Genomic DNA, 9,399 nt, shown 5'->3' with positions numbered 1-9,399 from the left:
CGCTCATCGATGCTGGGGAAGTCTTCACTTGGTTATTATTATTGTCACAATGTACCTTATTAGTTGAATTTACATATAGTTATAACTTCGGTTGGGGCTTGTATAAATTTATAGGGGTTATGGTAGATTTGGGGCACTTGGGCATTCAGTTTATACTAGGGAGTTGTCTCCTAAAAAGGTGAAGGAAGCTTGGAACGACAAAATTTGCCATATCGCGACTAGTGGGACTCATATCAAGGGTCTCTCGAATCTGGGTTGGTTTGCTTAGCAACTTATGGATTCATTTTTTAAACAAATAGCCTTATTTTGATTACATTTTTCTTGAGTATTCATTTTAATGTAGGTGATCTTTATATGTGGGATCGAGATGAAGGAGATGGTAGATTGGGTCTTGGTCCTAATCGTGGCCCCAACGAGGGTGGTGGATATGGTACTCCTACCAAAGTGGAAATTTTGCCTGTGCCTGTGGCTGCTGTGTCTTGTGGGGTTTTTTTCACTGTGGCTTTGACTAGTGAGGGACAACTTTGGAATTGGGGAGGCAAGGATTTCCTTTTTTGTTTTACTTGCTTTCTATTGTAGATTCATTTGGATTGTGATTCCCTGCCATTTGTATTATTCCTATTTTCAAGTAAGACGTAAATGTACATGAGCCTATACTAATATTTGAAAAACAAGGATTTTTGTTTACTTCCGTCATCAATGTTTACGTGGGAATCTTGTTGATAATATCTTGTAATTCATGCAGCAAACTCCAACTATGAGCTAGGACGAGGTGATAAAGTTGGGGGCTGGAAACCGCAACCAGTTCCTACCCCTTCAAGATATTCATATCTCTCAGATAGCAAGTGATGATTATCACTCTTTAGCATTAACGGGTAAGCAGTAATAGATAAGCTGTTGGATGCACTAGTTTTTATATTTCATCGTAACATTGATATATATTTTATGTGGATTATTCAAGCTTGGGAATTGATTATCATTTAAGTCCGAAAAGGATAGTTTAGTGTCTGTTTCTGAATATAGAGTTGGTATTTTTGTTTTTAAGTTAGGCCAGTTCACTTTTGGAGATTAGTACCTAATAATTCATGCTAAAATTTCAGATGAAAGGAAAGTGCTTTCATGGGGACATGGTGAACATGGTCAGTTGGGTCATTCTCCCTTCAGAATGTGAAGGTTCGTACAGTGGTTGAAGCATTAGCTGAGGAACAGGTTGTTTATGTCGCATGTGAAGGTTCCTCTTCATCTGCTATCACTGGTAAGAACTGCATAAATAGATTCTCATACATAACTTAATTAGTTCATATCTTTCGAATTCTCGATCTATTTTTTGACGAATCCCATATACTAATTTTATTTTTTGCTACCCATGTTTTTGTGGTAAATGAATATTCTCTGCAGCTAAAGCAAGTACAATTGGATGTTGATATGCTTGATAATCGGAAGTGTGCACTGCAGGTGAGGAGTGTGTGTGTTTTTAAATGTATTAGGCATGGAAGAAATTTAATTGTCTCCATTACTTTCACTCACAGTGTATTACTATATTAGGTGCTGATGCTTACAAACCCCCTTTTGCCCATTTATGCGAAAAAGCTTGATATTTTGATGCAGTCTCACTCTTCAACCGTAAAGGATAGAAGCTTTGATCTGTAAAGCTTCTTCTGCAATTCAAGTTTGTTACAATGAGCAATTCAAGTTTGTTACAAGGTAGTATGTATAGAGTTAATTCTTCAATGTTAGATTCTGCAGGGAGATTGCATTAAGCTTGGCTAAGAGAAGTTCAAAAGAAGGCTATGAAGACAAACTATGGTGGGCTGGTCTTTCTTGTCATTTTATAAGTCGTTGTCCACTGGTTCCTTGTAAGTGTTAGAACTGGTTCTTTGTAAGTGTAGGCGTGTTAATACAATTGTTGAGTGAAATTTACTATGTGGGACTACGCATGTAGCAGGGTTACAATTATATTGTTTGTTGAGAATACAATGTTATATATATATTAAATATTTTTAATACAAGATTTTTTCTTTTATTTGTGTGGTAATCAAATGTGGATGGATGAATGGAAACAATTGTATAGTAGTGATTAGAGCACTTGCAGGTAGTTTCTAAATATATGGTAGCAGGTGCATTATTATGTTTTTTTAAAAAACAAAATGAAAATATGATTAGTGACGCCATAATGCCGTCTCAAATTCAAAATACCGTCACAAAATTACTGTCGCCATAATGTCGTCACAAATTCAAAATACCGTTACAAAATTACTGACGCCAAAATGCCGTCACAAATTCAAAATACAGTCACAAAATTACTGACGCCAAAATGTCGTCACAAATTACTGACGCCAATATGCTGTCATAAATTTTTGTGATGCAAATTGAGACGCCTAAATTGTGACGCCTATTTGGCGTCACAAAAAAGTTGTTTTGGTGTAGTGACTATTCTTTGTTTGGATGTGTATAGATTAGAAAACAGGAAACGTAATTAATTAGAACTCTTGAAAAGAGATTTAGTATATAAAGAAAACATAATTAATTGGGACTCTTACTTACTATTTTTTTTCTCCTATTTTTTCTTAATCCCCCTGCTTACGTGGACAACCCCAATGAGCCCGAAAAGGGACTGCTATTATATATATATATAAAGATTAGCATGTGAAGCAATTAAACTCATTCTCATGGTGAACTAATTACTTTCTAGAGTGGAATAAATTATCACAACTATATCTATACTAACACAATCAAGTCTTCATCAAGGCTTCCTCAAACCCCTCTAATGGAGGTTTAGCCTTGAGTCATCAAACTATCATTTATAAAATAAGAACAATAAGAACAAAATATTATTGAAAGAAAAATAATTTCTTTATTAAACTAATTGAAAAAATCTAAGAATTCAAATTGTATTAAAACTGAATGCAAAACTAAGTTTTTTGAATAACTAACTAATTCTAAACTAGATACTCACTCTAAAACTAGATACTTAAGTGTTAAGTCTTAGTCCTCTTTATATAGGAGAGGCTAGGTCTTACAATTTCGTGCATGGGCTCGTCTTACTATTTCTTGCATGGGCTTTGGAGCCATGTTTTGGGCCATAAAATCGAGCCCAAAACCTCGTTACTTCAGTCCACAAAGGGGTTTTCTGCTAGAAAGAGCTTCAACAGTATTTTCATCTACTTCTACTCCTCCGATTGGATCAAGGATTGGACCATTAGAAAGCTTATTGGGAGCCGGTCGTTTTGACATATGGTAGGCCCAATTTCGAGATTTGAGTCCAAAGATACGGCCTGCGGAAGTTCTGCTGACTTTTATGCGCTATTTCTGCGTGCGTTGACTTTGACTTTTCAGCTTTGACCGGGCTTTAAAAAGGCTTTTTCTCCTTGAATCTTGGCCTTTAATCATAGAACTTCTTAGCAACCAACCTTTGCTCCTTTATCTCGCAAAGGAGACACATTTCTTCATATATTTGACTCCAATGCCTGAAATACACAAAAGCACGATAACGGTACTAACTTTTACTTATTAATCACATAATTGGTCTAAAAGTAATATTGTTAAGGGGTTAAAACTACAGTTTTGAGCTCTTATCAAACCACCCCCAAACAGCATTTTGCTTGTCCTCAAGCAAATATGAGAAATTAGAATAAGTGACCAAAAATGGAGTTCTAACTAATCTCGTTTCGCCGAGTGCGATTGCATTGACCATATGCAACAAGGCCTTATACCACTAGGAATTCCCTAGTGGACGAGTTATAACCTCATGAGAGTTTTCCAGTGAAGGTACTCATAAACTTCATCTATACTACAACGACTAAGAAATAAAACTATTGTTTCCTTATTTTATTCTCATATATCTATACATTTCACTAGCAATGAAATCAGAATAATCAAGTCAAAATCTAAGCTAATACGTGCATAATAATCAATCATCTACAAATAAACATATATATAATAAACTATGCTATGAAATGCAATAACAGGTCCGTTTCTGAAATTTTGGAATAACGTCCTTAAGTAGGTCCTCACATAAATGTCAAGACAAAAACCACTCTGATTTTTCCGCTCAAGTTTCGCTACTCCAGTGTGCAGTGGGCACACTTTACCTTACCATCTCAATGACACACAAGGAAGCCGAAGTCGATCAAATACATCTACCACTTACTATCACACTAACTTATTCCTAATTGAACTATATGTCTTTATTAGGTGTTGTGAGGATTAAGAGATGGTTTAAGATAGAAGGAAATGGATATTCAAAAAGAACCAGTCTGAGATAATATAGTCTTCATATTATGTAACTAGATAAAACCTTGTTCTTACTTTGCTGCTACACTTTGTTTCCATCCTTAGCCATATTTTCTTTTTCTTTTTCTTTTTCTTTTGGCTTTTGACTCCTTTGATTCTGTTTTTGGAGTTCTAACTTTTTATTTTATTCTTTTTTTTCTTTTTTTTCTTTTTTTCGGATGGAAACTTTCTTTTCTTATTTGAAGCAATTAACAAATTCTTGGTTTCACAGGTCTTTCTCTTTTCTATTCTTCATTTCATCTCTATTCTCAGACTCATTCAAAAATGGGTAGGCTGACTTTTATTTTTATTTTGTTTTGTAAAAGGGTAAAGGATTTACGGTTTATGAAAGGCTAAAGAAAGGCTCATAGGGGCGACTAGCAGAAAATAATTTCATAAGGTTTGAATTTCTGGCTATATCGATCCAAAAATGGCCTAAATTCTCGCTTAGGATATGGCATAGTGATCAAGCAAGTGGACGTGTGATTTCTCTATTCGGAATTTACTTCTCCCTTGTGTCATTTCTCAAATATTTCACTCATAAGGCTTTTAGGCTATATTCTCACAGGATTTGTAGAATAAGTATACTAGCCTAGATTTCAGAAACTTACTGCCAATACAAACATAGATGCTCATGCAATATATTTATAGAAAGATGCAAAGATTATTACCTACATATTAACCTAAGTTTCTAAAAACTATTCTAATGCAAAAGCTAACGTGAAACTTCTAGATTATTATCATCGTAGAAAGAAACAATACCAGTATTCCTAAGTGTATAGCATAAACTTTTTATTTATATATTTTTTAAATTTTTTTACTAGAAAACAAGTGCATATTTTACATATCTATATCCTAACAGGTGCCTTAATTTACGCGTGTTTCTATGCCACCCCCAAACAAAAGCATGATTTGTCCTCAAAGTATTAAAATAAAAAGGGTATGAATACCATTGAAACGCGTGAAATTTAAGAGCAGCTGCAAAACAAAGTTACAACATACTACTATAGATAAATAACAACAGACGCAACTCTATAAGAGTTCCACCCGTTATTGGGATAACAAAAGTCAACTTGCTTGGGACATAAGCAGACTCTAAGAAAAAGTAAAACTTACCTCCTATCCAACATAATACACTACTAAACTCCTAGAATTATCCTCGAAAGAACACGCAAATAAAAATCATAAATGGAAGTGCTGTAAAGTCCAAGGCGCGGGACGCACTCAAGAATTGGCTGTGAAGGGCACGGGGAGCGCTCTTGTCTTACTCGACTTCCAGGCACTTTAGCGCGGGGCACGCTCAAGTTTTGCCTATGAAGAGCGTGAGGCGTGCTCCGTGTACCTTGAGTGCTCTGACTTGCAAAAGTGAAAAATAAAAGTGGGAAATACAAGTGGAAGGTGTGAGTGAGAGATCATGAATAAAAAGACCAAACACCCCACCCCCAAACAAATTTTTGCAAACATAGTTTAGAAAATTTGTTTTAAAAGCGTGGGTCTTTTAAAGTCAGATTCCCAAGACTTGCTAGATTACTGTTTATAGGGTTTTAATATTTTTTTTTAATTTTTATGAATAAGGTTTAATATAAATGAAAAAAACAATAAAACAATAAAGACATAAATCACTCCATAGAGAAACATGACTCAAAAAACCGAGAAAACATGCAAGAGTGGAAGGTGTGAAGTATGTTAAACGTGGACTTAGGATCCGGTACTTATAGTCACACACTCCAAAAGGAGGGCCCGGTTACCTTAATGGTGCACTTACCAATATATAAGATTGGACTGGAGTAAACCGAAGAATAAAATAAGTCGTTTATAGTCAGATACTCGAGACTTTAACAAATCAATAGATATATATACATACCCTGCAGTTTACCATATATCAACAGCCGAAATAGTTGAGAATCTTGCCATAAATAATTATCACAGAAAACACATCCAAACACAATCAAGCACCATAATTTCCCATGACGTGGCATAGCAGAATGAAAGTGAATACTGATGATTCTAGATCCTAACCTATCACGCAAAGTCTTCTTGTTTTTCCAACGAAAGGGTGGGCAAGTGAATGATTGTGAGAAAATGGATGGTTGTGGAAGATATAGTGGATATGGATGAATTGTAGAAGTAAGAATTGGAAGAAATGAGAGTGTGGGTTTATCATAAAATTTAGTGGTGGAGTGGGTTGGTATAATCACACAACTGAAAATGAAAGTATCAAATGGCTCTTTAGGAAGTATTTCCTTACTAGGAGAGTTTAGAAAATCATGAAGCACAGGAGAAACAAGAGGGTCAAATGCAAACTCAAGGTTCCTTTGAAAAGGTGGACGGTGGGCAACATTGATGGAAGGTGAATGAGTGACAGAATGATGTGAGGTGGGTGAATGGTGCTCAGCTAGAGCTCTCAGGTCTAGATCATTAGAAGCTTGTAGATATGGAAGACATTCTTCAATAGGTGGGTTAGAAGAATCACTGGGATAGTGGGTGAAAAATTCATCTTCCATCATGGCGTCAATGGATGAATGGGCATTGACAGGGGGGACTCGCGAGGTGGCAAGGAAGAGTTGCAAAAGAGTTGAAGGAAATCTTCCTCAATTACATCTACGTCCAGGGAGTTATCGTCGAAGTCAGAACTTCTGAAGGAAAGAATTTTGGGCATCTGATTATCAGGAAACGTGCGGTCGAAATAATCTTGAGCTAAGCTCTCGATCATGCTAACCTCTCCTTCGATAGTCGTATCTGGGAATTGTTGCACCATTTTAAAAACATTTACCTCAACAGAAAGATAGCCAAAGGACAAAGACATCAAACCATCGCGGTAGTTTATAAGCGCGTTGGCAGTTGCCAAGAAATGACGCCCTAAAATGATAGGAACAGAGTCGTTAGCGACTTCTGTATCGAGGATAACGAAATCAGCCAGATAGTAGAAATCTTGAACCTTAACAAGCACATTTTCAACCACACCTTTAGGATACTTAATAGAACGATCAGCTAATTGCAACGCCATTTTAGTTGGTTGCATCTTGTAGACCTATTTATTTATAGAGATAATAAGGGAGTAAGTTAACACTCACCCCCAGGTCTAATAGCATGGTCGTCGTATGGGTATCCCCTAAGGTGCATTATACAGTAGTACGACCGAGGTCCTTATACTTAACGATTCCATTATGTTTGGATAAGGTTGGAAACTGTTTAGTTAAAAGGGCGTCTTTAAGAATATTTGTCTTACGCCTAGTAGTGCAACTCTTTGAAAAACTTAGCATGGTGAGGTAACTTTTTAATTGCTTCAAGAAAGGTAGGTTTATCGTTAGATTTTTGAAAACTTCCCTAATCTCCTCAAAATTCATATCCTTGGTTAACATGGCTAATCTCTGGGTAAACGGTGGTTTCTCTCTATATTTAGCATATGGATCAACAAGATGTTTAACCTTGGCCTTTTGTTTCTTAGGTTGTGGTTTAACTAGTACCTCTACAGGGATAGGATCTTCAGTTTCTAGTTCGGTATCTAGTAAGTTTTCAGTTGTTATGACTACTGGTGATGTAAAAATGGGCATATTTACGGTGTTATCAACCACATTGCCAGAACGGAGAGTGGTGATAGCATTTAACTCACCTACGTTTCCATTTTCATTACTAGTTTTATCGTTTACCTCAAAGGCTGTGTTTGGTGTTTTAGGACTAGGTATAGCTTGACTTGGAAACACACCTTTTGGTTGTACTTTCTCTTGGGTTAACTGCTATAAGGAAAGTTGGATGGACTATAAAATCTTTTGTTGGGTTTGCACAAAGGCGTCGAAACGATCCGGTTGTGGAGGAATGGTTGTTACAGGTTGTGTGATAGGAACTATGTCACGTTGATTATTGATAACCCATAAAAACTCAACTAGATTACTCTAACCTTATTCTTACGGTATCAATTATTTATTTCCTACTCTCATATATAGATTTATGCAATATATAAAGTACGGAATCGTTCCACTCCTAAACTACCAAGACATAATATAATCCAATTAATCAAACACAAGGAGACAATGGTGAGAGCAATATTTATAGAGGTAAATTTACACTATGAAACTAATTATATGAATTTACTTATAATAATTTAACTAAGCAATTGAATATGAATTGAATAAAATATGGAGAAGAGATTATGGGGATTTGATTTCACTTAGATAAATTCCTAATATGCTAGTATAAATTATTGCAATCCTAACCAATTAAGATTAAGTATTTGATCCCTAACTATTCATGACAATCTCTGCCAACTAATAATTAGCATGTGAGGAAGTTCAACTCATTCTCATGGCGAATCAACTAACCTACTAGAGTGAAACTCTTAACAAGCAATAATTTTAACTAACATATCAAGTCTTCATCAAGCTTCATCAAACCCCTATAATGGAGGCTTAGCTAGAATTCATTAGACTATCATAAACATAATAATAAATAGAAGACATAATGAAGAACAATCACTTGACTTTTATTAATCTAATGGAGGCAACAAATTAAACTAATTAACTAAACCTAATTTAAACTAAAGAAGGAAAGAGAGAAAACCCTAATTTAAAACTACACTAAAGAGGGGAGTAGCTTAATATCATTGGATTAATTTAACTAAAGCAAGAAAAAGAAGTCATAATAATAACTTGAATTGGATTGAAGTAATGGTGGCTAGGCTAAAGAAAACATAAATTAGGTTATACTAAAGAAAGAAAGAGAGAGAGAGAGAGAGAGAGAGAGAGAGAGAGAGAGCTAATTTAATTAAATTAAGAGGAGAGTAGCCAATCTTTGTTTTAGCCTTAAACCTTTTTATATAGGAGAGGGTTAGGTTACAATTTCGTGGATGGGCTTTTAGGCTAGGTTATGGTAAATCAAGTCCAAAACCTAATTTGTTGAATCCAAGACTTCCAATTCTGGTCGTGTTACTGTAGCATGAGTTTTCACTAACTTATACTTCTCTGATCCAGTAAAGGTCTAGATCATTCGAAAGAGCTTTCTGAGCCGGTCATTTTGATATAAACTAGGCCCAAATCCGAGGTTTAAGTCCAAAGATATGGCCTTTTTGAAGTTTTGTTGACTTTTCTTCAACTTTCTAATCCAGTTTGACTTTCACTTAACATCTTTGAC

At 35.5% G+C, this 9,399-nt stretch overlaps 1 pseudogene across 1 annotated transcript; it reads left to right on the top strand.

Annotated features, from left to right (window-relative positions):
• The first annotated feature begins 259 nt into the window (after positions 1 to 259).
• LOC147488098 (RCC1 domain-containing protein RUG3, mitochondrial-like) lies at positions 260 to 2,023 on the top strand (annotated as a pseudogene). Its single transcript, XR_015201302.1, has 5 exons — positions 260 to 538; positions 746 to 875; positions 1,101 to 1,255; positions 1,399 to 1,455; positions 1,546 to 2,023. The product of XR_015201302.1 is annotated as an RCC1 domain-containing protein RUG3, mitochondrial-like (transcript).
• The last annotated feature ends 7,376 nt before the right edge of the window (positions 2,024 to 9,399 follow it).

This window comes from Coptis chinensis, chromosome 7 (genome assembly GCF_015680905.1).
Source record: "Coptis chinensis isolate HL-2020 chromosome 7, ASM1568090v1, whole genome shotgun sequence".
Lineage (NCBI taxonomy): Eukaryota > Viridiplantae > Streptophyta > Magnoliopsida > Ranunculales > Ranunculaceae > Coptis > Coptis chinensis.
Note: the sequence above shows the minus strand (reverse complement) of the source record. Positions and strands in the feature narration are given on the sequence as shown.